We start from the raw sequence: 23,716 nt of genomic DNA, 5'->3' as shown, positions 1-23,716 counted from the left end.
ATTGACGCACTCAGATGTGAACAATGTTTTTGGGGTCATTGCGGACTGGCTATTCCTCAAAAGCTTTCATTAATGAGAGCAGCGATGAGACACAAGCAAGGCCTTCTTTCTCACTTTAGTTTCTTAATTCGGTCATAAAGCTCAGGAGCCAAAGAGGCTCCGGTAAGCCAGCAATGTTTCTCCAATTTCTAAGTGGAATCCAGGATGGGTTCTTTAATTCATGCATACATTCATTTGTCCATTGATGTTTACCCATTCATCGGGTTGCCTGTCCTTGGGCTACCCATTCATTCATTGAGTTAAAAATTCACTGACTCACATTTAAGTTATAGCTGTATTCATGGTTGCTGCATTAGAGCCTGGGGGATCCTCAGAGAGCGGGGCTCTAGGTTTTAAGCCGGTAAGTACCATAAACTAAAGCACCTATACTACCACTTGCCACAGTATGGACAGGTGCCCAACATGGGTTGATTCAACCACAACTCGTAAGTGATCTACTGTGACTTAATCTCCATGCTGATGACCCTGGAGTCTCAAAAAGAGTGTACACATGACAGCACAAACTGACCGAGTCCTTGCTGAGAAGACGTCTCTTACAGTAAACACAGGGCAGATGACCCATCCGCTTAGTATCCTTGCAAAAGCCACCAGAAAACCCACACTTTCTCTCTAAACCGTCCTCTCGAATGAGCAGCGTGGAGAGTTCCTCCATCCAACACGGCAACTGCGCAAGGCAAGACATCAAACCGACACGGAAATAACCCACATGAAAGCAGATCACCTACTGAAGCCCGGCAGGGCAGGGCAGATGTTGGTTGAGGAACACAGAGCTGACTTTGTGTTGTTGCTGTTTTTTTGAACAAAGAATCTTCTATTAAAATACAAATCTGGTAAAAGCAAAGGAAATCTTGCTCACTGGGTAAGTCACTTACCCCAAGTCACAAATTTCTTGAACAGTAACTTCCCCCCATTTTAACATTAATTCACATTCACTACAAAAATCTGTGAAGTTCTAAAATGTAGAATTTTAGAAATTTTACCACCTAGAACATTGACAACATTTTGCTTTGTTTTCTAGACTTTGGTGACTGTGTACAGGTTTTTAAAATTTTCCTTTGCTAGATAAAACCATGACAGAGGCCTTTTTATTTTTAAATATAGCTGTGATCTTATGTTCAATCAATTTTAAATGCCCTTTTTTAACCTTTAGCTCGAGATCATATTCAATTTCTGTGTCACAATGTAAATATCCTTGTAGTAGAAATACTAGGCATATCATAATTATCTCCTAATTGTTTCATTATTGTATATTTGGGCTTCTTTCTTTTTGTCTTTTCAAGAATAAATAATGCAATGATTAACAAATGTGGACATTAAGCTTCTTTCCTGGGATCTTGAGTTATTTCTTTAGAATAAATTCTCAGAAGCAAGATTTCTGGGTCCCAGGGACAAACATTTAAAGGTATCTGGTGAATGTTGCTTAATTGCTTTCTAAAATGTTTTCAACTATTTACATTCTTATCAGCAATATACACAAATACCCATTTTATCACATTCATCAGTAACAAGAATTCTCATTTTAAAACAAATAAAATTTGCTCGTGAGTGCATGCCCACCATCCCAGCTGACTTGGGAGGCTGAGGCAGGACGATTGCAAGTTTGAGGCCAGCCTGGGCAACTTAGCAAGATCCTGTCTCAAAACAAAACAAAAGGGTCCAGAGTGTAGCCCAGTGGTAGAGTGCTTGCCTAGCATACATACTGCAAAACTAAACAGAGACAAAACTAAACTCTCTCCATGCCTTAGAAATTGTGTCTCATTATGTTAAATTGCATTATTTGGATGGCTAAAAAGCTGTTCAGTTTTAAAATTTATTAAACTACTGCTTTTTTCAACCTGAATTCTCCATATTATCTATTATTCATTTATTTCTTGCATATTGATTTGTATGTATGTGCTCTTTATATATTAGATAGCATAACATCTTATCTCATTTAAAAATGACCATTTTTTTTCAGTTGTTTGCTTTTACTTTTAGGTTAGGAGAGGTTTAAATTATTATGAAATAAGTCCTGTGATTTCTTTCACAATATTTAAGCTTAGAAAAGTTTTCTTTCTACTCTACTTTCTTGTTCTGCAGAAAACTGGCAAATGTTCAGTTATTTTAACTATATTTATTTTTAAATATAGCTGTGATCTTATGTTCAATCAATTTTAAATGCCCTTTTTAAATTAACCTTTAACGCAAGATCATATTCAACTTCTGTGTCACAATGTAAATATCCTTGTAGTAGAAATACTAGGGATATCATAAATATCACCCAATTGTTTCATTATTGTATATTTGGGCTTCTTTCTTTTTGTCTTTTCAAAAATAATTAATGTAGTGATTAACAAATGTGGACATTAAGCTTCTTTCCTGGAATCTTGAGTTATTTCTTTAGAATAAATTCTCAGAATTTATTTACAGTTAATTTTATTTTCAGCACTTTGACTATCTGCCATTTATTTGGGGGGTACAAGGCTCTGTGAGGATCTGAATCAACTGATTTCCTAATACTTACCAGCTGTACCCAAGACGGTTATTGAAAGAGCCTTGTCTGCCGTGTTAATTGACATTGCAGGTTCATACACTGAATACCAGCGAGCAGAGATGAAATAACTGTGGGGATCAATACTCTACTCATTTTAGAGACGAGAAAACCGGCGGTGAGAGTGTCAAGTGCCCAGGCCTGTCACTGATGGTTAGGGACAGGGCATGGAAATCCTCAGCAGTCCTGGACGCTTCTCTTGGATGGACCCCTGGCCTGGGACATCAGGAAACATCTTGGAAGTGGAGACAGTGGCGGGTCCTGCAGGAGGAACCGGAGAGCCCTCTTCCAATCCAGGCCTTTGTGTGATTATTGATTTCACGTAAATTCCCAAATCTTGGGGAATTCTTCAAATGGATTCTGTGTATATTTTAATCTTAGTTATACATGAGATGCCGTGCATCTTGACTAAACCAGATGGTTATTCTGCTTCTACCTTTACATATGTGTTCCTTCGGTGTCACGTATGTGTAACTAAGTTATTAATTATAAATAATCATAATAAATAACTAGAAAGTGATAATAAAAAATTTCAAAGGAAGCCTCAGTAATTTTGCTTTTTTCTTAAAAAATACTCATCCAAGAACATAATGAAGTTGAAACAGAAAGACGGGGAAAATGAGGAAGCTTATTCATGACAGAAAAGATGTTTACAATATACAGTCAACAAAAACCTGTATGGCACAAGCCAACTTTTTTTTTTAATATTTTTAGTTATAGATGGACACAATGCTTTATTTTGTTTATTTAGTTTTTTTGTTTTTTTTTTTTTAATGTGGTTTTGAGGATCAAACCCAGGGCCTTGCACATGCTAGGCAAGTGCTGTACCACTGAGCTACAACCCCAGCCCCACGAGCCAACTTTATAAGAAAAAAAACAACACATCTCTCTGTTTGGGAAGTGCCCTGAATGGTAAGTCGTCTTAACTTTTTTTTTCCTTCCCCAAATGCATAAAGTATTTTAAATATGCAAAACGTAGTTTGTTTTACCACATTGATGTCTAGTCATGTTTGCTTCTTTAAAAAAAATTACAGATCCTGACGCTACCCCACAATCTAAGGTTGAAATGAGAATTTCGGTCTGTTTACTGTGTGCGTAAGTTTTCATAAACAAATAATGTTGGGATCCTTATGCAATTTCCTTTCTACCCTCAACACTGTTTTAAGGGTTCTTCTTGAACATGCTCTACAACTAGTCAGTTTTAATGGTGATGGAGTATTTCTTTTGTGTGACTCCAACCAAATTATTCTGTTCCCATATCGACAGGCATTTAGTTTATTTCCATCTTTTCTCACTGCTGCGGAGAGTGCAGCAATCAACACTGGGTTGACGCGCACACCTCCATCTTACTGTCTGTTAACAAACTGCTTTACCAAATGGTTGGTCAATTAACACGCCTGCAGGCTCCTATGGGAGAGACATCTTGGGGACATCCATTTTCTTCTTTCTGCTTCTCAGTACTTTCAATTATTTCACAAAGATTGTTTACCACAGGGCTAATATATTTAAGCTAAAAAAAAAAAGAGTCCAATAGTAAATACTGTCTTAGTTATCACTGTTATTGTTGCAATTATTGATTGTAATAACTCAAAAGAATTTTGATTTTTAAATTTTATATAGGTCTTATTTTAGGAAACTTTCATAGGGTTATTAATAAAAGGTCTCCAAGGGGAAAAAAAAGGAGCTCAAACTTTTACACTGCATTTTCTGATTACAAAGGTCTATTAACATACACCATTTGATATTAAATAAGCACTGGTTTATTAGGGTACCTGTTTTATGACTCAGGAAAGTTCTCTGGCTCCTTTTGTTTGGCCACTCTCCTGTTCTGACCCTACCTTCCCTGAGGCTCCGTCTTCTCTTCTGCCTTTCCTGTTGGCCTATCTTACAAGACTACTGGAGGCATAAAATAAGACAACTGACTGAAAACACTCAAAAAAGTAAAAAAAAAAAAAAAAAAAAAAAAAAGTGTTGCATACGTTTAGACAACACACACACGATTCATTCAGCTAACATTTATGTGGCACCTACTATGTGCAATCAAACTTGTTTTATGAGCGTGCTCTTTACATCTGTCGCTCCTCTATTCACAGCAAGAAATAACCACGTTAGAGCCCAAAGCAAAACTGTGGATTCCTGCAAGACCTCTCCCTAGGGCCACTCCATTCAGTTCTTCTCCTGCAAAGAAGCATGACTTAGCAAATCCGCAGGTCTTCTCAGGCCACTTAGGACTCACTCTGGTAATCCTCAGATCTCCACTTTCCTCTAAGAGCAGTTAAGGATCTTAGAGATCAGCAAACACGAACCAAAGGAGAGAACAAAATGGGGATGCAACCCTGGAAGCAAGTGTGTTTGTCCTCTTCACAGGACCTGTTCCTAAGAAAGCAGATGCTGGCAGAGTGGGGAGCTCTGGAAACACGGGCCTGGGCTTAAAGATGCCCGAGTCCTGACCTCATTAAGAAAAAGCCTCCCGCTGCAAGACGCACCCAGCAAACCTCACTTGCTATCATGAAGGTGATGGTGCAGAGCAGACAGCAAACACCACGCAGCTCTACTGACCCAAAGACACCAGGTGTGGAGAGGCTGGACGCCCCCGTTACCCACCTGGCCAGCACCATGGGACCACAGGTTGGACCACTGACCCTTCTAAAGGACATCCCATGCTTTTCCTGGGGTATCTCAGGTAAAAAGTTTTCCTTTGTTGATGCCACAATTATATTCTGATATGGGTCTGAATAATAAAGGGTCTTGGGTTTGAGAGTCTGAGAGACCTTTGTCCTGTATCATTGCTTCTTTAGCCTCAGAGGTTTGGGGAAGTGAATGAGAAATACCGGGCTTTGGTTCCTCAGATGACTGAGGTACCGTATGACACCCAAACTCCACTCGGAGGTATCTAGACAAGAGAAACGAAACACACGTGTACACAAAAACTTGTACACCTTTCACATCAGCATTACTCATAGTCGGAACAGCTGGAAATGGCCATCAGTTCATCAGCTGATGTGCAGCATATCCATAAAATGGAATATTACTCAGCCACAAAAAGAAATGGATTACTGACACATACTTCAGCACAAATGAGCCTCAAAAACATGTTAAGAGAAGGAAATCTCATAAAAGGCTAGATATTGCATAACTCCATGTATATGAAGTGTTCAGAACAGGCAAATCTATATAGACAGAAAGTAGACAGGTGGTGGCCCAGGGCTAGAGGAGGTGAGGGATGCAGGGTGGCTGCTGAGAGGTAGGGGCTTCTATTTGAGGTCAGGAAAGTGTTTAAATGTGGACATCGATGGTGCCTACACAACTGTGAAAATACTAAACACCAATGAATTGCACACTTTAAATGAGCAGATTTCAGGGGGTGTACATTATATTGCAATATAGCTGTTTTTGTTTTTGTTTTGTTTTTTAAAAGAAAGAACATAACACAGGTCTTGGGTACTTGTAGAAGACAAGATGTAAGACAGTCAACTTCAGTCCACATAGTAAAGTGGCCAGATATGTCGCAGTATCATGTTTAGACAAAGGAAATGAGTAAGCCCTCAGGAAATATCAGCCTGCAAGGAAAACACACTTCACCGTCAGCAGGGCACAGAGCAGGCTGGCCCCCTGAGGCCAGGCATGGAGTGGGCTAGCCCCCTGAGGTCTGCTGGTGGACCTCAGTGCTCCCAGAGCCCTTTAGGGAAGCTGAAGCCCTCCTAAACTGACCTGATCTGTCAGCAAGACCCTAAACAGAAGCCGGACGGTCTCAACTTTGATCCCAACACAGGCGATGGGCAAAGCTCACAAGGACATTAAGAGCAACTGTCACCCTCAGCTCCCCAGAGTCTCTAGGGGCAAGGGAAATCCACCAGAGGCCCTCGCACCAGCAGCTGCTTCTGCCGCCACCAGGGGTTTCTAGACTGTGCGCAAAGGTTCAGAGAAGATCATCAGTGGGTTGAAGTTGTCTTTTTTTTTTTTTTTCTCCATGCAAGGCTGCTTAGAAACAAGCTCTGCTGTGGCTCACCCCCAGCAGGAGGGCTCAGCCGAGCATCTTGGCTCTAGGAGACTCACTGGGATTAAATCTGGACAAAATTCCTGGACTCAAACTCTCTGGGAGGAATGACAGGGGCTGAAGAAGCTCGCTCTGGTAGCCAGAGCAGAGCAGAGCAGAGCAGACCTGTCCTCCCCGCGTCACTCCATGGGGCAGGTGTGGTGTCGGGCTCTCTCTGCCCCTGGCATCCCACAGAGCAGACACCGAGGAAGACACTCGTGAATGAGATTGGTGAGTTGCCAAAAGCTTCATTTAGTTAATGAAATCAGTGGGGAGATAAATAATTAAGAGAAAAGAAATGAGCTCCTAAGGAGCGATGCTGGCATTCTGACGTTCGCTGCGTGGAGCCGACTTGCCCTCAAGTTGGGGGTCCAGAGTGCAGTCCCTTGCCAGGCTCAGTGGTGCACACCCGTGACAGCCACTCGGGGGGCTGAGGCAGGAGGATCGCCAAGCTCCAGGCCAGTCTCCGCAACTCAATGAGGCCCTAAGCAACTTAGTGAGACCCTGTCTCAAAAATAGACCAAACTGTACCCTTCAAATGGGTGGATTTCATGGGAGGTGAATTCTCTATCAATAGAGCCACTAAACATTAAATGAACCAACGGAAGAAGGGGATCCTTGAATAGAAGAAGTCAAATTAATTTCTTTATGGAAATGTAGAAGGAATGTGAATAAGAAAGAACAGGAAAGAGGGTGGAGGACAGAAATGGGAAGACAGCCTGCGCCCATCTTGTACCTTCTTGTGTGGTGAGCAGCGGCCCGGCCATGACTCACCTGACCTCCCAACCCAGTTTCACCATCTCACACACAAGGACGCTCCGGTGAAGTCTGTCAGATCTCTACATAAAAATGACACCCTGCTCTGGCATTTTCTCAAATGACTCACCCCAAAATGGCTTCAGTGGCCAAGGGTAAAAAAAATAGCCTGATTTCAGTGCCTCCAGAGATATTCAGGAGGAGCCAGGTCCTGCCTACCACAATAAAAGGTGCAGCATTTACACTTCCCAGGGTTGAAAACAAGGAGCTCTACTTGTCTCCTGTCTTCCCGTCTCCCCAAGGGACCTCAAAGATTGAGGACCCGTGGGGCTCCTTCTGTTCCTGAGAAAGTGGTTTGTCTTGGCGGGAACAATGGGAATCATTCAAAATGGCAGCAGTTTCACCTTCACCCTGTTCTATCCCTTCCAGTCTGAAAACAAATTTCCTGCCAACAAGGTTAGCAGGTATTGAGAGTATTCAAGTACCTTTTTGAGAACTCTGCTTTTTTTGTACTTTTTTTCCCTCAAAAATGTTACTTTCTCTGAACATGAACTTGATGGCTCTTGGAAAATTTGAAAGGTACATTTTAATTCATGACTTGAACCACAGAGACAGCCGAAATACAGAGGAGGGAATGATAATTACATTAACACACACACACACCCACAAAAATGATTAAGTTCTCATCCCCTTTGGGACAAGAATTCTCTTACTTGGAGTAACTTCAGGCTTGGACTTTGGCACCTCTTTTTATGAATCTTCCTTCCTTAGAAACAGAGAAGTATCATCCACATAGAGCCATGCTTCAGGCTGGGTTTTGATAAGACTTGGCGGAAAGTTTAATCACGTGCTGGATGTGAAGGACTTGGCAACTGTTTCATCACAGATGTTTAAAGTTACTTTTTAATTGACAAGTTAAAAAGTACGTATGTTTATGGTATACAACATGACGTTCTGATGCACGTTTACATGGGGAAACGATTTGATCAAGATAGTTAAGATCCAACCTGCTTATCATTTGTGGTGAGAACGTTCAAAACCTGCTCTTTCAGCCCCATTCCAGCATAGAATTCATTATTATTAACTACAGTCATGATGCTGCACAATAGATTTCTGAGCACATCAAGGTCTAAAAGCCACAGGGCACCATTTGGAGACTGAGGTGGCAGTAATGTGACCTGCGCTATCCACAGTGCCAGCTGCTCACTGCTGGTTACTACCACTGCTGCCCAGCCTTGAGGTCCTGCTTTATGTAAATCTGCCCAGTTCGTTAGGGGGGCACTGTAGCCACTCCACAGTCACTGGCACACAGGAAGGCTCAATGAACTCTCAACTCGGTGCAGGACGCGATGGGTAGTTTGTAGGACCTGGAAAAAATGAGAGTGTGGGTCTCCTTTCCCAAAGACTGTTAAGGACTTCGAGACTGTAAAAGCCGAGCCTCACCCTGAGGGTGGCCTCCTAAGTGAGAGCCCAGTTTAGACACCATGGCGCTGCCCTGACTCAAGGGTACTTTGACTTCACTGATGGGACAACTCCTCAGATCTGTCCAACTCCGGAAGATAGTTTATAACTACCAGAAAGTAAGGACATGTCATTTGAAAAAGGGTTTTGTTTTCTTTTTTAAGTCAGCAGCTAGCTCATTGTATAGATCGGGAGCTGCCCTGCCCGCCCCCAGCACCAGCTCAACAATGAATGGCACCCATTTCTGGAATCTGACCTCAGGCCTGAGCAAGAGGTGCCCTGTGAAGGGATTCCCGTTGCCCAGGAATGGTCAACGTTAGGGACTGGTGACTCTATGGTCCCCAGCTATAGTCCACCCCAACAAACAAAAGACGAAGCGATTCAGTCTCTCTCTCTCTCTCTCTCTAACAAAAGCAGCCTCTGAACCAGCAGCTTGCTGCTCTGATGCCATCTTGGCTGGAGCCAAGCTGCTGGGGCCCTCCCCTGGCCTTGGGCTGTCCACTTCTTAGCCCCTTCCTCCAGGGCTCTTGCATTCCTTCAACAAATATTTATGGAAGCACCATCCTGGGGAGTGGAGACACCAAATGTTCCCAAGGAACTCGCTCTCCTGCAGGAAAGAATGGCAAGAATTCAAAAGATAAAGTGGAAGACAGCGGCTGCTGCTGCTGCTGCTGCTCCCTGGAATGTGCAGTGTTTTGAAAATAAAAAGTGGAAGTGAGGCTCCTGCCTCCCCAGGGGGTGGGGAGAGGCCAGGACAGCCTCCGTGCTGGTGTGGTTTCTGCGCAGGCTCCTGTGGGTGCTTCTGAGCCCCGGAACATGCTGGCCCCTCTGTTCCTCTCCCTCTCCCCCTTTGCTGATTTGCCAAATGTGTGGGCTCGACCCTGGAGACCCTGGAGACCCTGCTCAAGCCCCGGCATCCACACTGGGGCCTCCCTCCTGTCTTCTCAGGGTCCCTGGAGGCCAGTTCACCACTCCCTGTGTGAGTGAGACCAGTGGCATGAGAGGTCCTGCACAGGACCAAGGCCACGTGGTGGTGGAGATGAATGTCATTCCCTTTGCACACATGTCCACCTTCCCGCGGGGCTGGACTCCTCGGGAGCCCTGATGTATCCCATCCTTGTATCCAGTGTCCCACATGGGTCTGGCCCTGGTTGGTGGTGAAGAAATCCTCCTAAACTGAACAGACTGAAGGGTCGGCCATGTCCACCACACAGTATTTCATGTGGGGAACTCGGCATCTAATCTACCTTCTGTCCAGATATAGATGTTGATCGGAGAGCCTTCTAGAACTTTCTATCATGCCACTAAAAAAACACCCAACACATGTTAGGAAACCAGCCAACCCGGGAGAAAGGCACTCCTGCAGCGGGGTGTGTCCTCTTGATGCCTTTTCTCTGTATTGTGAGTGGACCTCAGGTGCTTGCACTCACAACATGGAGCCCAAACACGCAGAACCTGCAGGGGCTGCCCAGGGTGAGGGTGTCGACCAGGACACTGGCACAGGGACTCAGAGCCAAAGGACTGGTGCCTTTGAGGGTAACACAAAGGCTACATGAGCTCTGCATCTTCATCTCTAAGATGGAGACAACGTGTTACCAATAGCTGCTTTCCCTGCCTACCTGGGAAGCCAGGCAGTCGAGCTGGGTGAGCCAGGAGCTCCAGTGAAATCAGATGAAGCCTAATGAAGCACAAGGGTGTCAACAGCATCTTTGCTCACTGCATATTCAGATTGGGGCCAGGGGGCCACACGGCTGAGTGCTCGCGCCCAGACATGGGTGATTCTGGCTCCTAAACGGGTGACATGTGTCAGCAGACTTGTTGGTTTAATCTGAGCTAAACTCCGCGGTCAGGAACACCTTTCTCCATTTTCATCAGGCCCTGACCCACAAGGCCCGCCGTTCCACCCCCATGAATCCTTCAAAGGGCGTTGCACTGGGCTGGATGCTCCACCTCTTGTGTGCAGTTGCCTCAGCAGCGCACCATGTCCATTTTCAAATGATTGCTGTGAACTCCTGGATTGTGTAGCACCTCACAGCCACAATTAACAACACAGTTTTAAAAAGAGCAAGGCTGCATGCACACACACACACACACAGATGCACACACACAAAGATGCACACAGATGCACACACAGATATGCACACACAGATGCACATAACCAAAGATGCACACACACAGATGTGCACACACAGAGATGTGCACACACAGATACACACACAGATGCACACACAGAGAGATGCACACAAAGATACGCACACACACAGATGCGCACACACAGATGCGCACACACCGATGCATACACACAGATGCGTACACATGCTGATGAAAGCGCTCCACCATCCTTCCTTCTTTTTCTCCAATATATCAAGTAAAACTTGGTTCGCCTGTCCCTGGCTCGCCTGTCCCTGGTGCATCTGTCCCGGTTTGCCTGTCCATAGCAGCTCTGCTTTTCTCCTCCAACATCTTTCTGTAAAAAGGGGGAAAAGGAACACCTATTGGTTCCTCTTCCATTTATTACTACAAGTCCCACCCAAGCTTTGGAGGTTTGGGCCCAATTATTCTCCAGCCCCACTGGGGAGCATGAGACCCTCATAGTGATGCTCAGGACAGCTTGTTAAGATGTGAACTGGCAAATTTCACACACGTGTTGTGCTCAGATTTCAAAGACAACCCCAGTGTAAGCACCTGCATGAGAACGTGAGGGTAACGTATACACTGTGGCAACAGGATCCGCAATTGCTTGTCCAAGGTGACGGGAGAGAGGAGAGCACAGAGTGGGCTTTGGAATCATCCAGAGAAGGGGTTTCTTCTAGCAGAAACAAGGGAAGGTACGTAAAGGTGGTGACCAGAGACCAGGGACAAGAGAACCAAGAAGTCCTCCATCAAATATGCCATCAGAGAAGGAAAAGAATCCAGGCAGGCATACTCTGGCGGGTGACTCCATCCCACCCAACCTCACAACTCAGATTCCTCATTTGGAATTGGATGGTAGAAGAAGAAGCCAGGAGACCACAATATGGTCCTTGCTCTCAGAGTTACTCAGAGACCACCCAGCTCAGTTTCATTCTCAAAACCACCACAGATGTTCCTTCAGTGTGGGAGGCTGCAATAAGTCTGAAAAGCCTCTGCTGTGTCTTCAAACTCCATGGGAATTGTGCATGTCATATCAGGGCCTATGCAACTTTGTTTCAATGAATTAAATCTTTTCCTTGGAAGTCGGGCTTCCTGGTGCACACCTGTGATCCCAGCAACTTGGGAAGGTGAGGCAGGAGGATTGCTAGTTCAAGGACAGCCTGGACAACTTAGTGAGACTGTCTCAAAATAAAAGGGGCTGTGACTGTAGCTCAGTAGCATAGTGCCCCTAGCTTCCAGCCCCAGCATTGAAAGAAAAAAAAAGGTTCCCTCAGGTCCTGCAAAACTGTCGATTGAGAGCGAGGTGACTGAGGTGATCGCAGTTCTGCACACTCCCGGACGACCTCCGCACACAGTGCCTCCGTTGCCGAGTGCACATTTGCCTGGACGCCTCACTGAGCAGTCCAGGAAACCAGGGCCACACTCAAGGGGACCTTGGATAAGTCAAATCCTAGTGCCAGGGACAAGGCACACTAAGACGCAGCTCCTGGTCTGAGTGAGCTCAAGATCTCTGGACAGAAAGTCAAAGGCCATGCTTGAGGCCCAGTCCAGGCTGTTCCTAGTCCTGTTCCCTCTCTGTCACTCCTCATAGTCCCTAAAAGGCTCCTGTCTACACTGCTCATGGAGAGGGCTCAGTGGAGCAGGCAGGCAACCCTCCAGGTGGTCACTGATGAAACATTCCCACCATACCGATGGTATGATTCCCATTTCAGCCTCCCGGGAAACCAAGTGCTGTCTTCCTCACCCCCAATCTTGTACTGCCCAGGTGACCTACAGAAATGCTACCCAGCACTAATCTTGCTTATCTCCCAGGACCAGGATGCCTGAGGCCAGAAATTCCTCTTCCTGCAGGCTGGATCTAAGATAGCCGCCAGAGGGACCCCAGGCAACCTCAACCTTCATTAGAACCCAAACTGCAGGCCCAAGGACCACCCCTCCCACCAGGGCCATAACTGCTGACCATGGCCAGGAGGAGGACCAGAAAGAAAGGAGCAAAAAGGAGTGGTGCTCAACCTCCTGGAAAATCTCCACCCGATCCCAGAAAAGACAAAAATATCCTCCCCTTCCCTGCGCCCCCACCCCTTCCACCCCTTCTGTAGCCTCCAACTCCCCCTTGGAGAGTCAGTGATCTGCAAGTCTCCCTCCCATTTCTCCTATCCTGACCAAGGAAAAGCCTCCTGCGCTGCTGGCTGGGAGCTTGGTCTTGTTAGTGGTTCCACAATCCTGAGGGAAAAGAACTAGTTAAGGGGCAAAAACATTGGTAACATAAGACATTAGGGTGAGTGTCCCCCACTCCCGGATGTAACTTAGGGTTTACTCTAGGAAATATTCCTGGGATCCCTGACTTGATGTCTGGAGGGTGTGTGGGTGGGTGTGGGGGGTCAGTGTCCCCACAATGCTCTGTGTACACACCTGAGCTCAGGGTGTTCCAATGACCTATTTAGGTTGCTACCCTGCCCTCCTCCAAGCCATGGCTGGTATCAGATTCATTCTTGCACCCCTAGGGCGAGGTAATTGGTAGCCTGAACACAAGAATTTGGCCAAAAATGCTCCAATAGGGTTCTGGATGCTCTAATAGGGTGCTGTGTGAGAAGATAGAATAAAAGACTCATCTCACTCCCGTCAATCTTTAAGGTCCTGGAAGGAAGGGAGATGGGAAGATAAACGGACAAGACACAGGAGTTATGGAACCCAAGTGTCCCCCAAGGAAGGACAACTAAGGCCCTAGCTGAAGGGGACAGAGCAGCCGGCCCTGGAAGGCCATCAAGGTGGCCCCTCATAGGGGAAGCAACAGAGAAGGGAGGCTTCAAAGGATTGGGTTGGGTGGTGGGAAGCAAGTTCATAGCTGGGGAGGAGATAGGAACTGGGGGATACAGAAAGGAAATTTTCTCAAAGGAAAAGTTTCCATAAGCCATCGGAACCCAGGCAACACTGTGAACTAATGGAGAACCAAAGAAGCAACTGGTGAGCAATTCAGTCCTCATCCTTGGCCCAAGTCTTCGCCTGGAAAAGTAGCCCAATGTGGGGCAATGGGCCAGCACACAGGGAGACCAGGGTGAACTGTGTAACCCTATCCCAACTCCGCCTCCAGCTCGGCCCCAGCTACTATGGAGCTGCCATCCTCCATAAATATTAACACCCCAAAGCAAGGTTTGCTGCTCCAGGCTCTCAAGATGACCCGCATTCTCCCTTGCCTGTGTCTCTGCTTTCCTCATCGAGTCTCTGCCTGTGCCTCTGACACATCCTTAATGTCTGCCACAACTTTTGTGGAGAACCCACAGATCCTGAATGGAGGTACTCCTCCAGGAACTCCCCGCCTTCTCAGGCAGGAATGAGACTCCCGGCAAGAAGTGGGAGGATGACCTTAGTAGATTGGCCCAGAAGCTGTTAATCATCTGTGCATCAAGGTTAATCGAATTCTCCCTGAGGGAGAAGGCTGCAGACCAGCCCTGCCAGGCAGGGGAAGGGTCCTGGGTGGAGCCCCGCCAGGCCACCCAGTCACACCCAGCTCCCAGTTGTCACTTGGAAACCCTGGTTACCAGAGCATTCTCCATGCAGATTTACCAGAAGCCCCACATATTTCAATACTGCATGGTTCCACGTGTGCCTTTCACTCAGTGTATTATTTTCCAAGTTCTCTTAAAGTTTTGTGAATTTTTGGTGGGGACACCCCTCCTCCCCCATCTTTGTCAGTAAATGAGTCCTCAGAAGGTTTACAGGGCCGGGGCCGGGGCTCAGTGGTACAGCACTTGCCTAGCATTTGTGAGGCACTGGCTTAGATCCCCGCCAGGACATAAAAATAAAAACAAATAAAATAAAGGTACTGTGTCCACCTACAACTAAAAAAAAAAAAAAGAAGACGAAGAAAAGAAATCGAGGAGCAGACCAACAGGACTTCTGAGAACAGGAGTTGCATGTGCAAATTCCCTCAGGCAGTGGTTCCCAGTGGTGGGCAATTCTGTCCCTTCAGGCAATAACTGGAAATTTCTGGAACATGTTGTTAGGACTAGGGATAGGGGGACTATTATGGCATCTAATGGGATTGGCCACGGATGCTGCTCAGCAGCCTAGCCCACGCAGGACAGCCCCTCAACCGAGAATTCTTTGGCCCCAAACCTCAATAGTAATGAGATTGAGAAGTCTTGCCCTGGGAGAGCCTGGTTGAGAGACCACACAGGCCACCTGACCACCCGACTTCTTGCACCCCACTTTTCTCCAGGCTACGGTGCCATGTGTGTTCAGGGCCAGCTGCTCCGTTTTGTGCTAAAAACAGTACAATTAAGAACCCTGTGCCATCAATAAGAACCACTGCAGTAATTAAGATAAACCTGTCAAGAAATAATTATCATATACTATAGTCCTGCATCTAGAAAGAGTACCTGTTTTTCGAAGGCTGAATAGAGTAGAGAGAAAATATCAGAGAAACAGACGGTGGAAGGGTGGCTAGACAAGGTGTCCACATATTCCAGGACGGAAATGGCTCATCTTGTCTCCTTTCGGCCCACCTTCCCCGGCGGCAGAAAAGGGAGGACAGAGAGGGGATGGGCTAGGTGACTTACGAGTAGGATCCAGGGTAAAATTTCAGATGACCGCATTGACTGTATGCTTCTGACTACAGCATCCCGGGAAGAAGATGTGCTTGGTGCTTTAAAATTTCATCAGCCTTGGTTAACCTCTGCCCACAGAGAATTGACTGCTCAGGAGGAGCCCATGGAGATGGGAGACAGAGCATATCTCACTGCTGGATCAATCCATTTCTCCCACGCTCATTTCCAACTCTGTCCAAGATGAGCCCTGGCAGTATCTTTTCAGATCTGCCTTTAAACTTAACAGTGATGAAATCTGACAAAAGGTTGAAAGAAAACTTGGATTCCAGCCAGCCACAACCTCGGGAACCAGGTTGTAAGAGCAGCCCTGGGAGTACCCATAAGTGCTGCCGCTCAGGGAGCTTCAACCTTGGCTGAACACTGGGCTGAGCACAGCTTGGATTCACATGTTTTAACCACAGGGTCCTCCCCTGCTCCCATCTCAGGTCTTTGACTAAAACACAAAAAGACCACATTCCCTAGAAATGATGGCAGCACATCTTATCAGCACTGCTTAGTTTTCCTCCAATTTCTATAATACTTCTCTCTCTCTTGCAGTATTTCTGCAGCTCTTACAAACTAGGATGGAAGCATGCAAGGGGAAGGTCTATGTGGTCCAGCTTTGTTCATTACTTAAAGGAAAATCTCCTGAACGTCTGCTCTGTACTGGGTTGAGCACCAGGCACTGGGAATCCTGAAGAATTTGCCACAGCAACACAGGCATACTTGGGGGTTTCAAAGCCAGGGCTCTGGAAAGCAAGGAACTGGGTTCAAATCTCAACTCTGCTACAATCCTAGGTGAGTCAGTCTTTTTTTTTTCCTTTCCTTTTTTTTTTTCTTCCTTTTTTACCGGGAATTGAACCCAGTGGTACTTACCTACTGAGCTACATCCTCAGCTTTTTAAAAATATTTATTTATTTAAAGACAGGGTCTCACTGAGTTGCTTTAGGACCTTGCTAAGTTGCTGAGGCTGATTTTGAACTTGTGATCCTCCTGCCTCAGCCTACTGAGCCGCCGGGATTACAGACATGTGCCACCACACCTGGAAGTCTTACTAATCTTTACTTGCTTTCTCTGAAAGGGGAAAGTGATAACAGTTTTGACATGCTAGTGTGCTTATGAGGATACCATGAATTAATAAACATAAAGTCCGTGTTACAGACTGACATGCAGGGAGCACTCAATGTGATGGCATTCTGACATATCCTATGGGCCAGACACCTCAGTGTCTGCAAATTGCCTGTCATGCCCCATACTGAGGACCCCTCTCCTGCAAGCATTTTAGTGTCAACTCCAAACTACCATAAAATCCAAAATGCACTCTCTTCTTACAGACTCCACAGGAGAAGGACAATGAAGTAGCCCCTCGATCTTACCCAAGAGAGCAGAGACAAGAAGTGACAGGGATCAGCTTCATGCTGGAGGGACAAGCTGATCTCTCCTGAGATTGAAATCACAGAGAAAATGCTGCATTCTTTCTCCCCAGACCAGCCAAACACAGGGGCAGGTCTTCCAGATGAACTCTGTCTTGCTGCCCGTGTGATTTCCAGACTAAGGTAGAAATGAAGTGGGGCAAACTATTCTACCAGGAGGAGCTTTGCAACGTGAAGAAATAGGAAGGGAAGACCACAGCACAGCTGTCGAAATGGCTTCTCCACTTTGCCTGGGTGACCTGCTATTTCTACATGGCCGAATACGACTGTTAGGGGGCAAAAACCCCTTATTCCTATTGGAACAAGACATGAACTTGGAATGAGTTGTGGGGAATAAGCTTCACAGAAAATGAGGATTCATGACGTCAGTGGGCATATAATTTTGATGAAGGCAGCTTCTCTTTTTAAAAGCATGCTACATTTTATGTCTACCTGGGGGGAGCTTATAGTCCCTGGGATATGTAGGAGAAACTCAAAACAAGAGGAAAGCTCGAGATGGTCTCGCTTAGCTTGTTCTTTTGGAAAGAGAATACCCAAGCCTTTCATACCAGGGCCGGAAATCCTGCTTCTTCCCATTTTGTTAATTAACAAATGTTTCCCAGCCTTACACTCAACCAACAAGGGGGAAATAAGTAAAATAGACAACAATCAATGACTAATCACACACTCTTCCCTATCTAGCATGATCTATGTTTAAAATTGTTCAATAAAACAATGTTCAGTGTCATTAGCTGACAAATGCCTCTGTGGAACGTAAGGGTCCCCTGGAGCTGCCACGTTGCCTCCCTGCTAGTTCCTAAGCTTCTTAGAGGAGAACTACACTCCTGCTTATTACTATGTCACAACATACGGTGCCTGTGACATCACACTCAACACTGTTTGTTGCATGGATGGATAATGGATGGGTGGTCTGCCTGTGTGGGTGAATGAACGAATGAATGAATGGTGACTGGAAGCCGTGACTAGGGGTCAAAGACAGAAGTAGAGCAAAACAGATTAGAGCAACAAAATGATGACGGAAGTAAAACCGGCAGGCCATCTTGGTGGAGCAAGAGTACGTTCTGGAAAAGGCAGGTTAGAAAGATGGCTCCATGATGATGTTCCACAGACATTGCTCTGAGGACATTTCTTCTAATCCTATCATTAGAAGAAAACAGGAGTCAGCCAGTCACAGGCTGTCCCCTCAACGCCCACTGGAGGGGAGAAGGCTTTGGCATTGAAAGTGCCTGCTCTGCTCACGGGACCCATAGAGATACACAATAAGCTCTTGTGCAGAGGGGTCCTCTTCCCTCGACCTTGGCAGTGTTGCTGCCCCTCATAAGCAAACACAGGAAGCCAGATTTCTGGGTTCTGATGCGAGCTTTCTAACTCATTCTGTCATAGACAGAGGCTGCTGCGTTAAAGCTGCCCAGGTTCTGTTAATGTTGCACAAGCGCTGACATGTTTCTCCAACAGGGTATCAAAACCCACTCAGAAACGTGAATGCCACCTGTTTCCATGCCACCACCTTCCTTCCAGAATATGGCAGGTAGGACAAATTGCACTGTCCACCAAATGGCCATCCGAGCATCCAAGACTTTAAGCAATAGCAGTGGTAGGAATTATTAGGAGGATGTCTTATTAGGGTACATTTGAGGTTCCCTCTTCTCAAATTTTTTTCTTACATATTTAAATTTTGACTTAAGTCTAACCTTTTAAGTTTTGAGCTCCAGCTAAAACATTAATGGATTACGAAGGATTCTGCACACAAGGTAGCTCTAGCACACGTGGCATCCGGTATGATCCACCTGTAGGCAACTTGGGAGGCCGAGGCAGAAGGATCTCAAGTTCACAGGCAGACTAGCCAACTTATTGAAACCCAGACTCAAAATACAAATTAAAAAGGGCTGGGGATGTAGCTCAGTGGTAGACAGCCCTGGGCTCAAACCCCTGTACTAGGGGAGCAGGGCTGGGGTGGGGTGGAAGGGGTGGGGATAAGGATTCCGTCTTGAAGTCATCTTTCTTTTAAGTCCTTCTTGAACTGATTTTTTTTTTTTTTTAATTCTGTTCCTGAATCTGTATCTGCTTCTATTCTTTCAGCCAGCACAGAGCATACCTGCTTGGTTTCTCCACTGAAGACTGACTTCTGCATGGACCAGGAAGCTTGCTAGATCCATGATCCATTCTTTATCACCCATCTCTGCTTTCTGGGGCATCCTGGACAAGAATTCCTCCACCTGGTGAACTTCAAGGACTAGCTGCATCCCACTTCCTCCTCTCCAGCTGGGTGCCCTCCTGCACTGTACCACCCTGTTAAGGTGGATTTTAAACTTGAGACCAGACCTTCTAGCCTGAAAATGGACCTAGAAGATGCACATTTCCACTGTGACTGTCCAAGATATACCTTCTACTTGTCTCACTAGCTTCACAACATCAGAGTCAGATTCTTGCAGATGGTGAAAACCAAGGCAATGACTGCCTCACTTCAGTTGTCACCTCCATTCAGCCTCTTCCAGAGAGCCCTGAATTCACATCCGCTGCAGCATCACCTTCCCCAGCTCAAGACAGCTAATTATTTTAACCTCTCTCTGAATATCCACAAAGTGGTTTTCATTTTTTTGTTTGGGGCTATGCTTCCATAGGGTTCTTAATTCAATTCTTCATTGAATTCCATACCACTAGGCTTTTTGAAATGCATGATCTGGAAACTCAAGAGAGCTCACAAAGCAGATTTTGACTTACACACTGTCAATTTGCTTTGGAAGGTCATGTGGGAACTCTACATCCTTTAGGTCCATTTTCAGGCTAGAAAAACAGTGACTTGGCATAAATTCCTTCCAGAACAAGCACTGAAAACCTACCATCCCACCGTCTCTCTGTGTGAACTGACATGTGCTTTTCAAAATGAGGGTCGTATTCTTTTGACAATACTTGTCTGGGCTGTGCCCTTTAAATCTTCTTCTGTCTTTCCTTTCAGTTCTAGCTTTGTACCTGCTATTTAGCCCCAAGATTCTTGGATGACTTCTGAATCTGAAATGCTCGGGATCTCTCTCGCGCTGTAGTCACTTTTATAAGACATAGATAATAGCATGTTTAGATGAGCCTCTCTGAACACAGAGCCTCATTAAAACCGCCCCTTCTTCCTGCTCCCACCTGGCAGGGTTACTCAGGATTCTAAGCAATGTTTTAGGCTTCCGTTGGTGAAGGTAGGGATCCAACTAAGCAAACTTCACAGATCTCATTACAAATAATTTTAGGAATCCAGTATGGAGTTGGTACTGTAATTTTGGTAATTTAGGCTGCCCATCAAAAGCATAGGGTTCATTATTAAATATTTCCTCGTGGACTGAAAAAAAGCATCAGTTTAAGCAGCATTTGTTAATAGGTCCATTTGGATTATGTCTTTCTAAGAGATGTGTTATTTGATTCTAATTATATTTAATTTGCTAAAAAGTAGATAATAATTTTCTTTTTTTTTTTTCTGAAAAATCAGTCTTTCTCCCCAAAGAGAACATGAAGACAATTCTGTAGTTTTAACTTGGGACTTGTGATGTTTTGGCCCTATTCTCCTGGCACACCTACATGTATATATATATACATACACACACACACACAAACACACACACACACACACACACTCACAAACTTCCTTCCCTCTCTTAAGAGACTCTTTTTTTCCCTCAGCTGAAGATGGTTAACTAATAAGCACAGATGGGTCAATCCTACAGTTTTGGAACAGAAAGTCCATCAACCTTCACTTTTAACAAGGGTGAGCAGGCTTGGTAACCCACCTAAGGGCAATACACAAACAAAACATGGAGAATTCTGCTGGTTGTTACCATTTATTCCTCCCAGGTCTAAACTGAACTTTGAATTAATGCTACCGTAAGTTCACACAAGAGCAAAGACCCATCTTAAAGATACTGAGCTATGTAGGCAAGCCTGGGTAGCTGATAACTATTTATCAGTGCGAGTTCTCAGGCACTCTCTGAAAGTTTATTTCAAGGATCTCACCTCCTTCCTATAAACACTCCTTCTCCTTAGCTTGCAGTCAATATCACATCTTAAGAAATGTTTAGATTTTCTAAAAAAAAAAAAAAAAAAAAAAAACCCAGACACTAAAGACTTGCATAAACACCAAAGTACTCCGTTTTTAATTCCTAGATATGATGGAGAAATTCATAGGCCCCAAAATAAGTAAATAAAGAGGTGATTACAAATGCCTGTTTCCTTGACAACTCCCCTCCCCCAGCCCTCCTGTGATAGGGAAAAACCAAAATGAAAGTGAGGAGGGGTAGCCACCAAGCCATGCTGGATTCCAGCAAGCCCAAGCAACAACAGGCGCAGAAAGGAAATACAAATAAATCAATTTAGGTCGGGTCTGCATTGGGTGTAGTATTTTTGTGGTTGCCATAGAAACGCCAAAGACGGAAGAACATGTTGCACGACACAAAAGAGAGCAATAGGTATCGGGAACCTTCTCCCCAGCTTCATCCTTAGCAGAGAAAATGCTTGCATCGGGGGGGAGTGGGTGGAGGGGCCGAGAGCCGCGGCTGCGAGTGGCACCCCGCAAGGCACGCTCCCCAGCCCCGCACCAAGCCGCGGTCCTCGGGTGGCCGCGCAGCCGCCCCCGGCTCCCTGCAGGCGCCCTGCACCTCCCCACGGCCGCCCGGCTCCCGCGGCCAGCCTACCCTCCAGAGGTCCGAGGAGACCCGGGCGAGGAGAGCACGGTGCGGGAAGGGCATCAGACATCAGCCACGCCCAGAGAAGGTGCCGGGAAATGGCACCAAGAGCACCTACCTCCTTCCTGGCAGCCCTGGGCACATGGACTTAAGGGCCAGAATCGGAACGGGAGCCGGCTGGGGCTCAGAAATTGCCACTACTTTACAGGAGCGGTAAGTCAGCCAACACTGGAAGGAAAAAGCGAGACTCCACCCAAGGGGTGGACCCTTCGGGAAGAAAAAAAAAGTGATCCTCAGCTGACGTCCCTCCCCACCCATGTCACTTCCTTTTAAAGCTAGGATTTAGGGCCCGGGGAGGGAAGGTCGCGCTGTGTAACGTGAGTCACCCCTTGCCCCCTCCGATGAGTGCGAGGCAGCGCCTGGTGGCCTGCGTTTGGAGTCACGTTGGAGGTCTGGCTGCGGAGGGCCGGCAGCACCCACAAAGCCGGCCCAGGGGCCTCCCCGCCGCCCCCCTCCCAAGTCCTGTTGCATCCCCGCGCCGCCGAAATGGCTCCTCGACCTCAGCCTCCCGCCCCGGGCGGCGACCTGGAACCGTCCGCAGGAGGCTCAGGTTGAATTCGGCACCCAGAGGGTCCATTGTCCGCCCCTTCTCCGCTCCTCCGGCTGCTGGAGGAAGCCCCGCGGGAGGAGCCCCAAAGCCCCTTCAGCAAAAGCACGCCTGACGCCCCGGGGGATGAGGCGGCGGGAACCCGGAGGCCGGGTCTGCAGAACCCGGGTCTGCCTCTGCTCACCGGGCTGGCCAGCACTGCGTGCGCGCTCAGCGCGGGGTCTTGGAGGGTCCCGGCCCAGCTGAGCCCAGAGTCCCCGCAACTTCAAGAGGGCAGGCTGTGGCAACCACCAAAATGCCAGGGCTCCGACCATCCTGGAGGATTATTTCAATCTCGAAATAGTGGAGGTGGATGCCCTTCAAATGTTCGCTGTTAGAGTTATTGTCTCAAATAGTTGAGTCTTTACAGGGGACTGCGGCGCACGCCAGGGTCTCTAGATGGTTGCAGTCCACAAGGCAAAGTAGAACGTGCTTCCCGAGAGCTAGGGCACCCTGCATGCCAAAGAGCCTCAAAAGTGCCCAACGGTGTGTCAAGCAAGCAGAGAGTGAAGAGAGCTCTTGGAGTTGTGACCGGGGCCAGGGGAGGGCGTTCATCACCCAGGACCCAGGATTTAGAAGTGAAAAACCAGCCTCTACCTCAGAGCCAAGCCTGTCCAAGGAAGGGACATCACCTTTGTCCTTGGAAAGACCCACAGAGCACTCCTAGGCACATTCCCACCCTGCTAAGTTGTTTATCTACAAATAACAGGAGAGATATGCTGCGCCAGGTGTCCCTGACTCAGTCAGGCTAGGTGGGGACCCATAGCAACCCCCTAGCAGCCACCAATCAGCATGAGACAGGGAAATACCCTGGATGCCAGAGGACCCTCCCAAGTTTATGGTGGTTGATAATGTGTTGGGAAACCGTGTAGTTCAGCAGGAACACCCCCTTTGGCTTAAACCAATCAGTTCAAAGGAATCCCCCTCTTGTACTAACCAATCACCCGACCCAACTTGTTCCCGCCAGTGAATGTGCTAATCATGTTTTAGAGTTGTTATTTGATTTTCCCGAGGTGTGTGATGATTTGCTATGATGTATGTGGAGGTCCCTGCCTTCTCCAAAGAATGTATAAAACTGCTGCAAACCCTGGGCTGGGGGCGTCTCAGGGTCACCAGTTGCTGTGTGTGTGTGTGCGCGCGCGGAGGATGGAGCTAACTCGCAATAAACACCTCTTTGCTGCTTATATCGATCTTGGTCTCTGGTGGTCTTTTGGGGGTCCCGAATTCGAGCATAACAGAAGCTCCTCTAGGGCCAGCGGCATTTGGATCACCTGGGATGGGAGAACAAAGAGCACCAGAGCTCAAGGATGGGCATCGAGGACCTTGGAGGCATAAAAGATGAGAACTGAAAACCCGCTTGTGGCAATGGTTTATGTTAATGTCGCTGTGGAGATATGTTTGGTCATCTAGTAAA

General features: G+C 46.6%; 1 protein-coding gene across 1 annotated transcript in view; it reads right to left on the bottom strand.

The window, feature by feature from the left end:
* The window catches only part of Agpat4 (1-acylglycerol-3-phosphate O-acyltransferase 4), a 101,598-nt gene extending 79,726 nt beyond the window's left edge, over window positions 1-21,872 (bottom strand). Inside the window, exon 1 of the mRNA XM_076859382.1 lies at window positions 21,775-21,872. The gene's annotated coding sequence lies outside the window, so the exon portion shown is untranslated. The remainder of the gene's footprint in view (window positions 1-21,774) is intronic.
* Window positions 21,873-23,716: the final 1,844 nt, after the last annotated feature.

Source organism: Callospermophilus lateralis, chromosome 6, assembly GCF_048772815.1.
Source record: "Callospermophilus lateralis isolate mCalLat2 chromosome 6, mCalLat2.hap1, whole genome shotgun sequence".
NCBI lineage: Eukaryota > Metazoa > Chordata > Mammalia > Rodentia > Sciuridae > Callospermophilus > Callospermophilus lateralis.
Note: the sequence above shows the minus strand (reverse complement) of the source record. Positions and strands in the feature narration are given on the sequence as shown.